At 33.7% G+C, this 19,099-nt stretch overlaps 1 protein-coding gene across 7 annotated transcripts in view; it reads right to left on the bottom strand.

The window, feature by feature from the left end:
- The window catches only part of LOC124534417 (kazrin), a 97,554-nt gene extending 79,709 nt beyond the window's left edge, over positions 1 to 17,845 (bottom strand). For all 7 annotated transcript variants that reach the window (XM_047110284.1, XM_047110287.1, XM_047110285.1 and 4 more), the window contains exon 1: positions 17,658 to 17,845. The gene's annotated coding sequence lies outside the window, so the exon portion shown is untranslated. The remainder of the gene's footprint in view (positions 1 to 17,657) is intronic.
- Between the last annotated feature and the right edge of the window lie 1,254 nt (positions 17,846 to 19,099).

Raw genomic sequence — 19,099 nt, 5'->3', positions numbered from 1 at the left:
AATACTGTCCAAGAATTAGTTTCACCGCACCGAGTACTCATCAGCTTTTCTACAACAAACAGCAATATTGCTATGTTCCGGTCTAAAAGTTGAGTGAGCCACGCTCATTACACAAGGCTAGTTATTTGCACATTTGGGTTACAAGGAATGGTTTGTACTTATAAAAGAACTCAAATGTATAAAAGCTGAATTATTCATATAAATAACAAATAATATAAGCAACCTTAACACAATATCTGATTAACAAAGTAGCAATTATTATAAAGACTGATAAGTCAATAGAATCTCTTAATCTGTACAACTACGAGCATCCCGACCTGGCTCCGTACAATATATAATAAGACATAAGTTTTTGTTTATATCTTTTGTTGCTATTTTCCGACACGTTTAACAACTGCCGTTCTATTTTATAAGTTAAAATGTTTACACAAAATCATAAGAAATTATATACCTAAACCTTCCTTAAGAATCCCTCTGTCTCTTAGAGAAAACTGCATTGCACTGCAACTGCACAAAATCCGTTCAGTAATTTGGGAGTTTATCGCTAACATACAGACAGACGCGGTGGGGGACTTTGTTTTATAATATATAGTGAAGATACAACTTCATGAATTCATACGAGAGATAAATTCAATGACATAGTTTCTTTCATAACATTTTTATCAGTAACGTGACACTGGAACACTAACAAGTTTCACATTGAGCGTTATCAGCGCGGAACATGTCCTGTCCAGGCAAGTATGAGATAAACTCGTCCGCGCAGTTCCTTTTATAATGTTCTCAATGTATGTCCGACCACTTGTCCTGTGGAATACACACGTGTGCTTTAACTGCTTTAACGCTTTCAACGTTGATGGGCGCCATTGTGTTGGACTTTCTAGTAGCATTGCATTAATTGAATGAGTCCTGGTTAGTTGACGTATACACGTTAAATCTCGTATTCATTAAAAAAATACTAGCTATAGATAGGTATAATAGTCATTAAACACGACGTATTTATATGATTTGCTTTATATTAGTAAGCTTTGTGTCGAAATGATAAAAGTTGAAAATATCTGAATCAAATTATTAGCTGTTGTTACCCGCTTTACTCTTAACTTAAAATATTACATTGATTTGGTATAGTAAGAGGTCTTACCTCTTTGTTTCCAAAAAATAGTATATGTCCTTTCTCAAATTTCATTTAAATCAGTGCAGTAGATTTGGCGTGAAAGCGATACCGACAGACAGTTACTTTCGCATTTATAATATTAGTATGGATAAATGTTTAAGTGTCATTATTGAAGTTTTTATTTTTATTGAATAAAATTGTGAATATAAGGCTTTTCCTTTATTGATTAATATACATTTACTAACCGCTTGATTAATTGGATTTTGTTACAAAGTTTCTATAATATATGCCCATATAGCGTATACAACAGAGTGTATGTAAGTATCGCGTTTGTTCCTTTCACAAAATATTTCCACGACAGGTATTTCTGTTTGTTTAGGAAATTTTCGTTCGTTGACACGGGTCGCCTGCCTCTAGGCGCTTCGAATTTATACCATCTCAACACATTTATATTGCTCAATACTCCCTGCGATGTAATGAAAGAATCCATAAAATATTTTTACACCGCACTCGGTGGGACTTATAACATGATTTTGATGTCGGAAATAGGTCTAGACATACGGGAAATCGATTTTCCGCTTTTGTACAATTTTCTTTTATATGTTATGTATAAACGATAAAGTTTTTATATTGTTTTTCAAACAAAACCATTACGCAAACCACATGTTCCTAGCTTTGTCATTTTTGTCTAAACTGAACTCCATTTTACTTCAAGACCTCGATGTATATTGAATTTATACAATTTGAATCTCAAATGCATTGTAGTCATGTTCTTTGTCGCCTATAATAGAGTGGAAAAGCTTCGCCCAGTGCGCTCAGCAAACAAGGGCAAATGCTGTACAATATTGTGTGCAGGCTAAGGAACTACGACGGTGCTAGTTGTATTTACATAATGTCGATGTTGAAAGATGAAATATCAATGGGATCGAGTATAAAAGAACGTGTTTTATACGCAATAAAAAAGTTAAAATTATTTTAAAATTATCTCTCCTTTTAGCTCCTACCGGATCATAAAATTCTTTTTCTAAATTTAAAAAGGTCATATAAATTTTTATTTTTATGTGTTATATAAAGCCATACTATATATGCAAAGCTCTGACGTCGACAAAATGTTATTACATAATTCTTATAACACAATAACCTTTGAGAAGGAAAGACTTTGTACGTATTCTACTACACGGTTTCTGCAGTACATATTTGAACCTCCGATATTATATAATGTAAAATATAAAATACGATTATAGTAAAAATATACTTGATTTAGAAAATATCTACAACCTCAATTCACTTAACTATTACTGCCAAACTTTTAATAGAATGAAACCCTTAAATTTTAATGTAAATGATATAAAACGAAACAGACTCATAAAATATAAATAAATATTTTCAAAAAAATCGAGCAAACTGTGTCGAGATCCGCTTTGAACAACTCAAATGCAATACTGGCTTATTTTGCATTCAAAGCTTTGCGAAATATTTTAAAGGACATGGGAATCATCGCGGACAAACTTTTGTAAAAAGTTGTTCCTTTATAACATTTCCTATGATGTCTTGCCAAAACACTGACAAATATCGGATGATTCATTGGAGCATGAACATAAAAACAATCAAAATTCTCACAGTGGACAGATTACATAAAGAATTTGAAATTAAAATAACAAACCATAAATGATTTTGTTTGGATTCCTTTATGAATTTGCCTAAAATATATTTGTAAATGTGCCTATCATAATACAATTATTCATTGTAATGCTGTCTGCAAATAAAAATGCGCAGGTTCATAATGGTTATCTTCATGGTTAGAAAAAATAACAATTATTCTAGTTGATGTAGTACTAGATTTAATGATTTAAACTTAAAATTTCACGTGACAATTAGGAGCAGTCAGACAGTGTGGAACAACGATTTTGAAATGTATAAAGACAAAGGAAGGCTGCGTATAGTGTTTTAATAAGATAATCAGCTGATTATCGAAACATTTACTAAAATACTGATGAAACCCATCAGACGGGAAGTTTGCATATATTATTTAAAAAAAAAGAAGAGAGTGCAATTTGTGGTTTTGTGGTGAACATCACATCGGTAAAAAGGTGGCATTAAAACTGTAACAATTACAATACCCCCCTTCAACCACAGAACCACTTGACATAAAGTGGTTTTAAATAAATTGTTTTTTGGTCATTAACACTTCTGCTGTTGAAATAACATTTATTCTTCATAGCATTAGCCTGGCATGTTGCCAGGGTCCGTAATCCTGCATATTAATCGCATTCGAATCTTAAATGCTTCTAGTTTTACACAGCATCCTATTTATAAGGAATAACCGACATTTTTGATGGAATACATCACTTTGCTTCGCTTGAAACGTATTGTAATTTTTTTTATTTCAAATCAAAAGTAACTTATTTAGAAATAACACATTCATTTTGTCAAAAATGTAATGAATGGATACATATATGAAATTGAAATAAAATTCAGGAAATACCATAGAGATTCAAAATATATATATATTCTATCAATATATATTTTTTAATAAATACATACATGTCGACCCAGTTTATCTTCCCTTGCATTGCCTAGTGCCGGTGATGGGGGTGCATTAGACCGGGGTGCGTATCGATTGCTCGCCCGCACCCTACGATATTACTGCACCCCTTTCATTACACTTGCAATACTAGCTTTAGATATCAGATTGTTTTTAATGTGATGTGTTTCAAAAGTACGTTAAAATTATTTTAGCGCTGGCTGTTTTTAGTAATTTTTATTTTTTATTATTTAATTGCATTTTTTTTATTTTATAGTTAAGTTCATGATGATGAGGGGTAAATGATTGTTTAAGACCAATTTTAATTTTTGACTGTTTTTCTGTCCGTGTGTTCTGGTTAATTTTTGGAACGGGCGGACTGATTTTGGCGGAACTTTCACTGGTAGAAAGCTGTTTTTTTTTTGTTAAATTCAAACGCGCACGATTTCGCGAGCACAGTTAGTAGAACAGTAAAAAAACAAATAATAATAAAAAACGTAGAGTATAGTAAGAGAACACAAAATATCAATAAGTTAAACTCGAGTAAACTTTGTCATGCTCAAGCGTCCAATTACTTTAAGCAATCTCTTACAGACAATCTTCATCATGGGTAGTAAGACTAAATAAATAGGATAGTGTACGAAAGATACAACATATGTTATTGATTAAATTAGATACAAGATACCTTGGAAATTTAAGAAATTCGTATTGAAATAAAATTTCTACATAAACTTAATACCGACAATTGCCGACTTTAATTCTGTAAGTACTTTCAGTTAATTTCACTTAAAAGAAAATAAATGCTGCAGCACGTTTGTTTATTTTCTAAAACGTGTAAGACAATATTGATTATTGAAGATAAAAATAATGATCATAGGATAGCATAAACAGTTCGACGGGAATATTTTAAAGGGGACATATTGGCACATCACTAGCATCACATAATCCTCTTTTAGCGTGCATTTCGCGTTATATATTATATATATAGAAAACTAATAATTGATCGTTCGTGATGCCGCATTGTAAAGACTTATATGACTATTCTAAAAATAGTGTATGAATGATGACGGATGAGCGTGACAATACGACCAGCTACCGCACAATTGTCGGATTCGCTGCTCCATTCCAACTCTAATCTAATAAATCAAACGCCAAACACCTCGTAGGGATGAACCGACGAATTAAAATTTAATAAAATACAAAGTGTTGCTATATGAAATACAAATTACCAAATTGAAAGCACAAATTATGTTACATTTATAAATAAGAATACAAACAATGTATTTATTTTAAATGTCGAGAAACAGTAACTACTGAGTTTCTTGCCGGTTCTTCTCGGTAGAATCTACTTTCCGAACCGGTGGTAGCTTCACTTAATTGTTAAATGACGATTCAAAAGTGCTTGTAAAAGCCCACTTGGATAAAGTTTATTTTGATTTTGATTTCGAATGCAATAAAGTCAATGTCAACGTCATAAGAAAGAAAATTACGTATTATTTCCTCGTAAACTAAAATACCTTTACAAGATAGTTATTTTTGATATCACATTATTATTTGTATGAAGAATATTTGATAAAGATTATTTTTTTTTGGTATCATAGAAATTGTATTTATATTACCTAAATTAAATATTTATACTTTGAGCCATTTACGTCCTGGTATTTTTGAAGATTAATGTTTTTGTAGTGTACACGTGTAGCCCTAAAGCGTTCGGTAAGGTATAATAATAATAGTAGCAAATTAGGCTCAATGTATACAAGCGAAGATTACGTATTATTTCTTTGAAAAAAAAAGGAATCATTATTAATTTTAAATAATTTATATGATGCTAATATTATTCTCTTATACAAAAATGTACTCAAGCACATTATAAGAAAAGTAATGCATCTTTTGCAATTAAGTTGCCTAAGTAATAACATTATCGAAATTGCAACACGAAGTTTCCTCATATAAACTTTTAATGCCTCTATTCGTAAAGTCACTTGCTGAACGGACGGGAAATATGAAACTAAAACGATATGTTCATGCTTAATCCGCTTACATTCATAACACTTACACCAGGACACCCTTGGAATTTAATCCCACCGTTTAAAGCATTACTTTCAATCTCAACAACATTCACTGTGATTTTTGTATGGATTACGTTGTTCTTAATGTCTTATCATCAGAAAACATAAATAAAACTTTAATTACTACTATTTACAACATATTCAAATTGCGAATGATTTCTTGAAGGAAGAAAGACAAGAATTTTCAAATCGTTAAGTGAACTTTGAAGACAATACAAAAGAAAAAAAAAGAAACAAAATAAATAATACATAAACAGAAATATATAAAAAAGGGAAATGTCGTTCTTTCCAACATTAAACATTTAATATAAAATATATAATAGGGCTATAATGTGGACTGGTAATGTACATGCATTCAAAATTTATGGAATTGACGTTTTAACAAGCTTAATAGTGGCAGCCCTATTTATTGATCACCGGCGGGTCAGGGCGGTCGTCGCTTACAACGGCCATTCGACGACGAAACGCGGACCACCATCAATGAGTGTTTAAAATGTCACTTCCAATACATTTGACGCGTACCTATCTATACATAAGATAATCCAAACCATTGGACGGCGAATAATTTATTCTAACACTATTACCTAGCGTTATCCAACGCTAACTTTTAAATAAATATACATATAGCTACATAACATTATAAAACAAAATGCTACCGCAGTTTATACGTACTACCTCAAAACTACTAAATGGTATATACAATACGGTTTTCACCAACAGTCTAAATTTTAGGTAGAAGGTTATTTACTATGGTATGATATGACTTTTGTACATATTATTTATAAACCTTATATAGATCTTTATTTCTAAATTTAAAAAAACAAGCATTTATTTTAAAAAATCGTGTATAGTATTGACCGTTGAGTATGTCTTTCAACTGGAGCCAAATCTGGGTGAAGAAACCGATCACGCTTACGATATAAATGTATTTTCTTCAAAAATATTATAACACGTAAAAATTCTCATTGAGAATAGGTTAGGAACAAAACTGTATTAGTTTTCTTAATAACCTATACTAACCTAACTCAAACAGTGGAAATTAATGAAGGTTGTAATTATAATATTATGCTTCTTCTTATAATCATTTTCTCTGTAATTTAAAATGCTAATAAATTTAAAAGCTATTAAAATTTCTATCTACTTAGTAATAAGCTGACATGAAACAGACAAACTAGGTCAACCACGTAAGCCTACAAAATTGCACCTCTTACACGAAATACTTCGTTCCACAGATGAAACATGACAAAGTTAAACATAAAAAAAATAATAATTAATACTTCAAATATTTTTTTAAATATATTTTGTTGTTGTTTGTTGTTATTGAAACATGTTTAAACTTTGAAATAAAAAAAAAAAAAATTGGAGATGAAGTTTTTAACAAATTTAATTATAAATTATTCCTTTTTATATTTTGTTTGTGTATATAAGATAAAAAAACTGGTAATATAATATTGTTAATCTATATTTTAACTGTTATATTTTTTATGTTATTTCTATTTCGATAAAAGGCAAATGTGCATTGTATATAGATTATAGGCATTGAAAGAGATGCGGGCGATCAGGAACAATTTAGTGAACAATACGTGTTTCAATTGGTACAAAGTAGTTAGTTCCGTAATTCTGCCTACATACGTCTTATGTAAGAAATATTTGCATTTCGAATGCGCAGTATAAAAAATTCTATTTATAAATATAATGTAAAATATGTTAAAATACAAATCCAAGGAGGTTCTGGGTTTAATAATAATTGCATGTCGTTTTATTAAAAAGGGAGTTTTATCACGATATTTGTATGTACACTAATGATTGTTTGTGCGGTCTTTTTCGCAAGAGGATTCGCATCTTTTTATTTGCCTGTAACTTTTAAAGTATTATTGAATTATATTATATAAAAGACTTCCCGAGACTTTATAAACACTCATAATAATGCCGCTATATCGAGCGAGCAAAGGACTCTGTATGTCGTATTTCATTAATTCTTATAATGTATATTGTTTTGATAATAACCCTCTTAAATCCCAACTTTTATCTCCATTATAATTAATTACTGTAATCAAACAAAACAGGCAAATATATCTGGCATTACAAAGCAATATCTGCGATTATGAAAGCAAATTAACCCGCAGATGGTATTTAATATCTAAAATTGTAAATTTAGCTCAATTTGCGCCCGTCATCGTCATAATTGCGTGCCGTTACATCAATAGTATTATCCGCACATAACAAGCTATTATTGTTTTAATCACTAGTTTAAAGTTTAACTTGTCTTTATGTTTTATTGTATTATGAAATATATACATGCGTGAAATTGAATAATACTTTATATAAAATACGTGTTGTGTTTTATATTTTTCACTTCAAATTCTTATGAATGTATGACATATTTAAATCGTAAATTATGTGAAAAACGATATGGTTTGAAAGATGTTACTTGTGAGATGACGTACGTACGAGGGTAGTATGGCAGATGAAGACATGCTGCGCCAACACCAAATAAAATTGGAATTATTATCTATTTTAATCGGATAGGTTTTTAACAAATACATTAAACGTTAAAAATTGAAGAAGGGCGAATAAATGAATTGTTTTTAACTATATAATCTATGTATGTACAAACCTAAATAACACATTGACAAGTATGTTTCACAAAATTATAACGATATTAAAAAATATACTCATGTTAAACAAATGTGTGTAATGTGAAAGAAAGCAACAGCGAGTTAATGATAATATATATAACAAATTAATTACAGTAAGAGTGCTTCGAACCCTTTGCTATAAGTCTGTGAGAGTTTCAAGTATCCAACAACATAAAGCAGAGTTAGATATGTCTGTATGAAAATTTTAATTAATTAAAATGGATTAAATTCTAAACCTTACCTTATGTTATTCAAACAAATTAGTATTCATTGTGATTAAATATAAATCTATCATATTGTAGATCTTATAATTATATTAAAGATTTATTTACTTATTTCAAAAAAGTTTTTGTTTAAAGTATATAAATTAATAGTGTAGGTATATATCATTAGAACACACGTTTAGTAATTGAGTACTGTATTACTATGTTGTTCTTGTTATATACTGTGTTGCATAATGAATTCGTATATCGGTACCGTATGTCATAGCACAAAGCGTGTCTACCGGCTGTATGCATAGTAGGGTCCGCACAACAACTACCCGAATGCAAAACGGTATCTAATATAACTTTATGGTAAGTTACGATGTGTTTTGAGACCTTCTTTCATTTAGCTATAGACTAAATTTAAGGAAATAAGAGAGAAGTCCCCAGGCAACATTATTTGAAATATAAATACTAAGTGAAACAATATATTAAGCGATGTAGTGTTAAGATGTAAATATGAGTATATTGTTTACTTAAAATAATGCAGTCTCTAAATAAAAGTCAATAAAAAGTCGAAGTTCGTAGAACCGAGGCTCTCGATACTTCCCGACTTACATAAATGTAAAATATCTTTAAAACGCTTGTTATGTCTTCGGGGGATAAAACTTTTTCAATTTTCATCCAAATGCCGACTTGACGGCACTTAACGTGAAAATATTGCCGAATTCAAGCAAAATGTTCCCCGGATACTTTTAATAATTTTTGTTTCCAAATACCCTTTCTGTCAAGCATACATACTGACTAAAACAAATGAAAGTGGAAAACTTAGTGGTAAGCCTTTGTGCAAGTCTAGGTAGGCATTTTTTCATCAGATATTCCACCAAACTAGAATATTAAGTATCGTTGCGTTCCTGTTTGAAGGCGAGTAAGCCAGTGTAATGGCTAGCACATGAAAAATAATATTTGAGCTCCCAAGATTGTGTATAATGATATATCAACAGCCTATTTTTGTCCACTGTTGGACATAGGCCTCTCCCAGTGCACGCCACTGTGGTCTTTCTCCGGCTACTCGCATCCAGCTCCTGCCTGCCGCCTTGCGTATATCGTCACTCCACCGTGCCTGAGGACGTCCTACACTACGTTTGCCGAGACGCGGTCTCCACTCTAGAACACGTTTTCCCCAACGGTTGTCGGTTCTACGACAAATATGACCAGCCCACTGCCACTTCAGCTTACTAATCCGGTGGGCTATGTCGATGACTTTGGTTCTTTGACGGATAACCTCATTTCTGATGCGATCCCTCAAAGAAACGCCGAGCATAGCCCTTTCCATAGCACGCTGAGCGACTTTAAGTTGGTGGACCAGCCTTGTCGTGAGTGTCCACGTTTCGGCTCCGTATGTCATGACGGGTAGGACGCACTGATTGAAGACTTTCGTCTTAAGGCACTGTGGGATCGACGATGTTAGGATTCGACGTAACTTCCCAAACGCTGCCCAACCCAGCTGAATTCTTCTATTCACCTCGTCCTCAAGGTTGTTTCTACCTAATCGCAGAGTCTGCCCGAGGTAGACATATTTTTGAACAACTTCGAGAACGGTACCGTGTATCGTAGTCGGTTCCGGTAGAACATGTTCATTGAACATGACCTTGGTTTTATCCAAGTTCATCCGTAGGCCGATACGCATAGAAGAATCAGCCAGCTCGTTCAGCATTTGTTGTAGGTCCTGCAGCGTTTCTGCCACGATGACGATGTCGTCTGCGAATCTCAAGTGAGAGATGTATTCGCCATTGATGTTAATGCCACGTCCTTTCCAGTTCAGCGTCTTGAACATATCCTCCATTGCATTAGTGAACAATTTGGGGGAAATAACGTCCCCTTGTCTCACTCCTCGATGCAATGGTATGGGATTTGTTTGCTGATTTTGTACTCGGACGGACATGGTGGCAGCTTCGTAGAGACATCTCATCACTTGGATGTATCGCCAATCAACTTGGCAACGCTGCAGGGACTCCAGAACAGCCCAGATTTCAACCGAGTCAAAGGCCTTCTCATAGTCCACGAATGCAAGACACAGGGGCCGATTATACTCATGGGACTTCTGTATAATCTGCCGCACTGTATGGATGTGGTCTATGGTGCCGTATCCGGTCCGAAACCCGGCCTGCTCCGGGGGTTGGAATTCGTCGAATCTTCGCGCAAGACGGTTCGTGATCACTCTTGAAAACAGCTTATAGACATGGCTCAGTAGGGATATGGGACGATAGTTCTTCAGCAGGGTTTTGTCTCCCTTTTTGAAGAACAGGACGACCACACTCCTACTCCACGCCTCCGGAGTTCTCCCTTCGAAGAGGACAGAGTTAAAAAGCGTCTGAAGTTCCCTAAGTACCGGTTTACCTCCCGCTTTTAATAGCTCTGTGGTAACGCCGTCCTCTCCAGGGGCTTTTCCATTTTTAAGCTGTCCAAGAGCAGTCTCGATTTCGCCAATACTGACTTCAGGCAGGTCTTCGGAGAAATGGCGTGTTAATGTAGCTCTAGGATCCTCATTTTCGGGATCAGGTCGAGATGCATGCGATGCGTATAACCGGCCGTAGAAGTCCTCTACTTCCGAAAGTACTGCCGGCTTAGAAGAAACGACTTCTCCACTTGCTGTGGTCAACTTCGTCAGGTGGCTCCTTCCAAGAGATTGTACGAACACCTTAGACCCCCGATTCTGCTCAATAGCTCTTTTTATTGCAAGAGTATTGGAGCACCGGAGGTCGTGTCGTACGCGCCTGCTGATCTCTTGGTTTAATTGCCGTTTCTCTGACGAAGTGACAGGTGGGTTTTCACGTCGTTTCTTCATGAGCCCCAAAGTCTCTTCCGAAAGGTTCGACTTCCTGCCCTTACGCTGCATGCCACAATATCTCGTGCCTTCTTCCCTGAGAATTCGAACTACATTTTCGAGGTTCTGGTTTACGTCCGTTGTGGTTTCCACGGCAGCGAATCGGTTCTCCAGGATTGACTGGAATGTTTCAGATCCCGCAATGGTTTGGAGCAGCTTTGGTCGGAGCGTGGACTTCATCAGACGGGCGCGCTCGGCCTTAAAATTGATATTCAGAGAGCCTCGGAGGAGTCGGTGATCACTACCGGTATTGAACCTGTTAATCACTGAGACGTCTCTGAATATATGCCTCTTGTCCGTCATTATGAAGTCGATCTCGTTTTTCGTCATAGTGTCGGGGCTTTGCCACGTCCACTTCCTTTGCGGCTGCTTCTTGAAGAAGGAGTTCATCAAGAAGAGCCCCTCCCGTTCGAGGAAGTTGACAAGCATTTGCCCCCTATGATTCCTGCTTCCAAGTCCATGGGGTCCTACTACCGATTCGCTGCAGTTCTATACTCCCACTTTAGCGTTGAAGTCCCCCATGACAACGTTGTAGTGGGTTTTCGTGGTGAAGTGGAGGGCCCTCGATATGTCATCGAATAATTCTTCCACTTCATCGTCCGAGTGTGTCGAGGTCGGTGCGTACGCTTGCACCACCTTGAGGCTGTACCTCTCGGTGAGCTTTATAATGAGGTACGCTACCCTGTTCGACACACTGGAGATTTCCACCACGTTGTCAACTAGGGACTTATTTACCAGAAACCCAACGCCACCTTGGGATTGTTGGTCACCCTCTCGGAAGTACATTAGGTGGCCTGATTCGAGGGTTACGGTGTCCTCTCCCTCTCTACGGACTTCACATAGCCCTAATATGTGCCACCTAATTTTCCCAAGTTCTACCTCAAGTTGCGCTAGATGCGAGTCAAGCCGTAGCGTGCGTCCGTTGTACGTCGCAAGGGTCAGTCGGTTGTGGTGGCCTCCCGTAGCCCGGTGATTCTTAGCACCCCCCGTCCCGCCGTTACCATCGTCGCCACCATGACGAGGAATAGCGGGGCTGCCGGGAACTGGGGGCCGTGGCTTGCGTGTGTGCTGTATGTGGAGGTTGTGCCCATAATCGCCACGCTGGGCAGGCGGGTTGGCGATCGCAGGGCGTAGCTTCTCGCACCGGTGACGCTGCTGCCCGTCACCGGCCTGTGGTATTTAGCTACGCCTATTATGTTTATGGTTATACCGCCATCAGTCGGTCGCCAGAGCCTCGTTTGCTGGTCGGCAGGATGCACCACGGGCAGGTGAGGTTGGCTTGGGGCACTAAGGTGTAGTTTGCGCCCCCTTACATCCCAATATGATATAAGGAATAGAATATTCATTCTTACACTGACAATATCAATGGACGGTGGTGACCATCTTCAGATCGGCAATTTGACCGTCCACCGAGCTTTAAAACAAAAACAGCATTTATTAATTCAGCACATAATTTAGCCTAAAAACATAGATGTTAATCTGTTCAAAGTAACAACTTTCTATTCAAACAAGTATTAAAAACCAAAGTCAGATTTTACTGGAAGTAAATTCAAATTTTAATCATCTAAATCCAAGCGAGTATTTCGAACAATTACTCGACAGTTCGTGTGCTTGTCACTTCGAACAGTTTGAAGATGCGAAAGACCCTTTATTTCGAAGCTCGCAGCCGACCCGCGCCCCACTTCGAGTGCAAAGGAAGATAAATTGAAGTCACCATCGACCATTACCGTTTTGTCGTACAATATCGTTTTAGAATACGGTGGAATGATCCTCACCTTCCACGTAACTAGCAAAGATCAAGTTTATTTTATTATTGTCGTTGTAGCAAAATGTGTCAAAAGATTATTAAATTACTATATGCAATGTCAACCTTTGTTTCTATATAAAGCATTTAGTTTTCAATTCTAAACTGTTGGATATTTCTATACTTAATAAGCTTTTGAATATTATGAAAGATTTAGTTTCAAATTTCCTTGTACGTATCTATTATGTAACAAAAAATGTTATACGTTGCGTAAGATATTTTAATATTCTGACATTTATCCTTAACATATGAACGATGAAAACTTTATACGGAATTACCGAAGATGTTTTTATTTAAGAAGGGATATAAACGTTTTATATGAAGAGTATTATTTGAACTTCAAAGAAGCAATTCATATAAAACGGGTATTACTTCACAATAGCGATTGTACAACATTGTTTTGAGCACAATTTATTTATAAAATATGTTTTCATATTATTATAAACCGCTTTTTAGGAATCATTGTGCCACTTTTTGGGTAGGTTTTTTATATGTATACAAGATTTAATGAACTTAAAAATGTTTTAAGAAAAGTCGGGATTTTTTTATGTATGACAACACAGAAAAAGATATGTCAACAGTACGTACATAATTTATTAGCCAATCCTCAATCGAATATTAGGTTTCTGAATGACATAACAAAATTATTTATTAACGAAATAGTTGCTTACTCAATAAATAATTTATGTCTTGATACCTGGCTTAGCATTCTGAATAATCAATTAGTATCCATTTAATTGAATAATTACTTCCACTATTTACTATAACAATAGTTTAGTTTGAGTATTTCCTTATATTATTTTTGCTCTTTCTATAAATAAATTTCTTTTATTCGGTGGGGTATCATTGTTTTTGAATATTAATCAGATCTGTAACCATTACCACCATAATATAAACTTTTTATTTTATTTGAAGCACACTGAGATCTTCTAAGACTAAGTTAGAAATTGCATTTGACTGTAAATATACACCGCTTGACATCGCTTTTGCCATGATAATGGTGATCCATGATCTTGATTTGAAACAAAATACAATTGAATATTGTACTAAGATAATTATACTATATAATAGTATAAATAATAGTAAAAAAAACTATTTAAATCCCAAATTCGAATGTGATATTCTTTGAAATTCCAGAATCATAAAACATCTTTATTGCATTAAGCACATATACACTCTACTGATTGATCGTAAATCACATTACATACGTACATTTTCGTATTTATTATAAATCTTTATAATAAATACGAAAATGTACAGAATATTACAATGAATAATAAAAGATCAATTTCTTTTTAAATAATAGTTCTCTACATAAAGCATCCATACTCCGAATATCGAGTATAGCGCAAAATATCACGTAAAGGAAGTTTCCTTCATTAGTTTGGCTGTACGTCTAACGACTTGCATTGTAAGCCGAACAATAAAGACAAACACTACCATTTGAATATCTGCAGCGAATCTAGAACCAGGAAATGGGAAAACGTTAAAAACAAAAGCTATAAAAGACTCTATAAGTGCCTATTCGAGTGAAATTAAAATCTAAGCAAGCAGTGTTCACAATAAAAATAGTTATAGGTATATACAGTACTTGGCCGTCTTAACTTTATAATTTAAGTCACAATTTTAAAATCAAAACTTTCAATTACTTTAAAGTTATAAAGAAAGTTAAGTTACTAACTAATAGTATATCGTAATAATAATAAGTATCCTAAATTCATTATACCCACTTTAGTTGCGTAATAATCCCAGTACTTGAAGATTCATTTGGCAAGGCAATCCCTGATAGTTTAGTATCGGCGCTGAGCCAAGTCCCAGATCTGATAGATAAAAATCAAGCTTTATCTTCAATTAATAGACACATTCCATTTTCGAAACCTTTAAACTGTAATTATTTCGATGCATAGTATTGACTTATTCATTTCATTCATTCATTTTATTTCAATTAAATATTAAAATATGAAAATTCGTTTCAAACTAATTTCTCTGTTCGAGCGCTTTTCTTTTTCAAATATTATTAAAATATATTAATTTTCATAAAAGATCAGTATATAAAACATAAATGTTATATAAAACTCGCAAATTTCGGAAAGACAATTAAAATCGGAATTACTAAAATTCATTTTATGTTTTACAGTTAAATATAAATAAACAAATAGCGACCGCAAGCACAAGTAAATAAGTATGTCGATACATAATAAATTAAAGAAAAATGTACTTGACTACACTCGAAACGACGTGTACGTCTTTACTTGATAAATAATTTATCTCGCTGCGAGTGGAGATGCAACGGGTATAAATATAAAAGATGAGACACGTACTTTATTACTATTTACTGAATCAATAATAAATAACCTATCCGTATATACATGTATAGCAGAACGTAGATACGAGTATACGTGTCGGATAATGTATACGGTTCTAAAAAGGGATCCCAGAAAACTTTCAAAATGCTCCTGTTGCCAATATTAAAAAAAATGTTAAGGAATGTGCGAAAGGTAACTTACTATACAATTAGTGAATTTATGATTGTGCCTTGGAAATGAAACAAACGCCTCCTGGCTATTTCTATTAATATTCAATATGTGGAAATAAGAAGTTTGACAAAAAAATAAAAAGCGTAATGCATATTGAGTAAAGTACAATTTTACTTGGTAGTATAACTTTTTGCAGGCTACTCAAACTCATAAATTTTTTAAACCAAACATCAATACTTATTATTGTTGTGCAATAGTTTGAAGAGTGAGTGAGCCAGTGTAATTATAGACACAAGGGACAACATCTCATTTCCCATGATTGGCATATTGGCATGGTAAATATTTCTGACAGCACTAATGTCTATAGACGATGGCAGTTACTTACCATGCTGTTAATAATTTACAATTTTTAAGATAAAAAATTTCATGGAGCGATTATTTTCCCACGACTATCATCTATATACTCCGTAATCGTCACACCTGTCGCCTGCTAATGATATTATTTTTTCACATTTACATTGTGTAACAAAGACCTTTTGGATATAAAAAACTGCCTCAACTAAATTAAACATAAATATATATGACCTATTTTTTAAAACATTTCAATTAAAACGATAAAAGATTCGTTTATTTTCTTTGATGAAAATGTAACGATGAAAGCAATCAAAATGTAACAATTTATTAAAGCAAATTAATATTAAACCTAACTTGAAAACCCGCAAGAAGTTATTGTATTGTGCCTTAATTAATAGAATAAAACTAAATCAAAGCATTTTGAATTGGCATATTTAATTAAAACTACAAAGCTATTATTAACTGACCGAACCGACTGAACATCGATCTATTAGGTAAAAGTTTTAAACAAGAGTATTGAGTAACGTTAGGTAATATGAAAAATATTTTAAAATGAAATTATCTTGTTCATCTTTGTCTGTTAGTAAATATAATACGAACGAATTATTTAATTAAAGATAATTATCATAATTGCCTTTTTACATGTAACGGATAATGTTTGAGCGAAAATAATCTCTCGTTCCAATACCTCTGAACTTCTATTACTTCTTACAATTATTAATGATCAAATCATTTGTCAATTTTAAAGACATTTGAGACAACTGGGCTCTAAATTTGCCTTAAAAATGTATACTACTGTACTATAATTTATAATACTTTAATTTAATTTCAAACATTTATAGAAAATAATTGAAATGCTTATGGATTATTGAAAAATTATATTATATTACTTAATTAATAAGCATACCAAATGTTTTATCGCCCGGTATACTTATGTGTCAAAACTGTTAGGTAATTTAAAAGTATTTGATATATTTGACTTGAAAGAGTCGCTATCGTGTCAAAAAGCTATCCATTAATAATATTGAACAAATGAAAGTCTAGAATGAGCCCATTATCATAAAAACCGAACAAACGTATACCACAAAATCCATTATTATAATTACAAACCTCATGTCAAAAATAAAATTAAAAAATGAGACTTTTTATTATCTGCCGTTCCAGCGTCCTCTTCTCAGCGCATTTTATATCTCAAAATGTAATCTTTGTTTATAGTATCATAAAAACCCAGCATATGAAACGAGTCAAATTAACGTAATGGATGTATGGACCTTCTACGTTTTAGTGAATTTACACTTGAGCCACCGTCACGATGTTAAAAAGCACCTTTACTTATAAATTATTCGGAATACGTTCGAACACCGCTTCCTTTGTCACATTACTTGGAATATCACCTTCATTAGATTTGTAAAACAAAACTGTAACTCTGTGTCAAGGTCACAATCTTAAAGAGAACTAGCTAGGCGCTCTATGTGTAACAAACATACGAGAACAAAACATGTTTGATCAATATTTGTGTCCTTGACATTCAAATTGGACTCGCATCCGAGTTGTAACTGTTCTCATTTCATTATTTAATATTCACCCACCTTATTATCTCGTATTATGTATTGCGAGCACTTTTACTTTTCTAATGTAGCACTTACACCGCTCACTGACAATTCTCGTTGATTCGTTAACGTCACAGTCACAGGTAAGACACGGGCGCGTAGTGTACCTAATGTACGAGCAACGTTGAGGCTACGTAACGTAGCAGTTCGTAGCGTGCGAGCGTAGCTCACGCGAGTGACTCGACTGGTAGCCCCGCTGCCGACGCGGACACGGATTGCGATCCGCAGTATGCACTAAATTTCAGATAAATCTGTCTCACTTGTTACGTTCTACGATCGAACTAAAATTTATAATCAATTATTTTTTATATATAAAAGAACACTAAATAAGCCAGCATTAATTTAAGAACAAGTTATCTAAAAAATACTGTCAATTCTAAAAATGTATAATATATAGAAAACCTACTTTTAATTTCCATTTATATAAAACTATTCAAATCTCCATTTCTAATAATACATATTATAAACATTTTAAAGATAACAATTTATTTTGATTAATTTTTTACCATATGATTACCAGTTTTAATATAAAAAAAAATCATTTACTCGACTTAATCAATTAAATAAATATACATTTATCTATGAATTTTGCTTATTCTGTGCATCAAGGAGCCATCTAATGCGCATGCGCCAAGTGACGTCAGCGCGTCGCTCACAAAGACCGGGGCACGCTCCATGCCGCCCGTCCTCGATGCTCGCTGCAACACGCTATAAATCAGCTATGATATTGAAATACTCTACCATCGTAGATGTGTTACTGGGTCCGCTCTGAAATATTAATTGCTCTTATCTCATTAAAACAATGGCAGTAATTCTCTGGCTTTTATTTAATTAAATTATTTCTTTTTTTTACGATAACTAAAAATTGCATATCATTAGTGATGGAAAATATTGAATAAAATATTACGCTATTCATTGTTACATCTCAAATAAATCTTTCTTTTCTAACTTGTTTTTAACCTTACTCGTGCAATTTAACGTGAAAGATAAGTGAAAAGTGAATCATTAATATTAATGATACAAGCTGTCAGTATTAACTTTCACACGCCTCAGCCTATCGGTATATACAAAGTTGCACACATATTTTGACGATACTTAAAATATATTTACCTTATCTGTAAAATGTTTAAAAACCATTAGGTAAATTGATTTTTAAATACATAAAAGGACCGATATCAAGGTTCAATATTGAATACAATGTGAATTCGATTCATTTCGTATACTTTATACTTTTTGTAGAAAAATAAAACAATATAGTACAAAGTAAATTAAACCTTTTTAAATCTAGAATACACTAGTCTTTTTTTAATCTGGTGTTCAATTTGGTATTCTTTCATTAAAAAATGTCAGTCAACAAAATTTAAAGACAACCTATTATTGAAACGACCTTTGCAGCTTCAATTTGATTAAATCTTTTGAGA

The sequence above is a fragment of the Vanessa cardui genome, chromosome 12 (genome assembly GCF_905220365.1).
Source record: "Vanessa cardui chromosome 12, ilVanCard2.1, whole genome shotgun sequence".
In the NCBI taxonomy this organism is placed as follows: Eukaryota; Metazoa; Arthropoda; class Insecta; order Lepidoptera; family Nymphalidae; genus Vanessa; species Vanessa cardui.
Note: the sequence above shows the minus strand (reverse complement) of the source record. Positions and strands in the feature narration are given on the sequence as shown.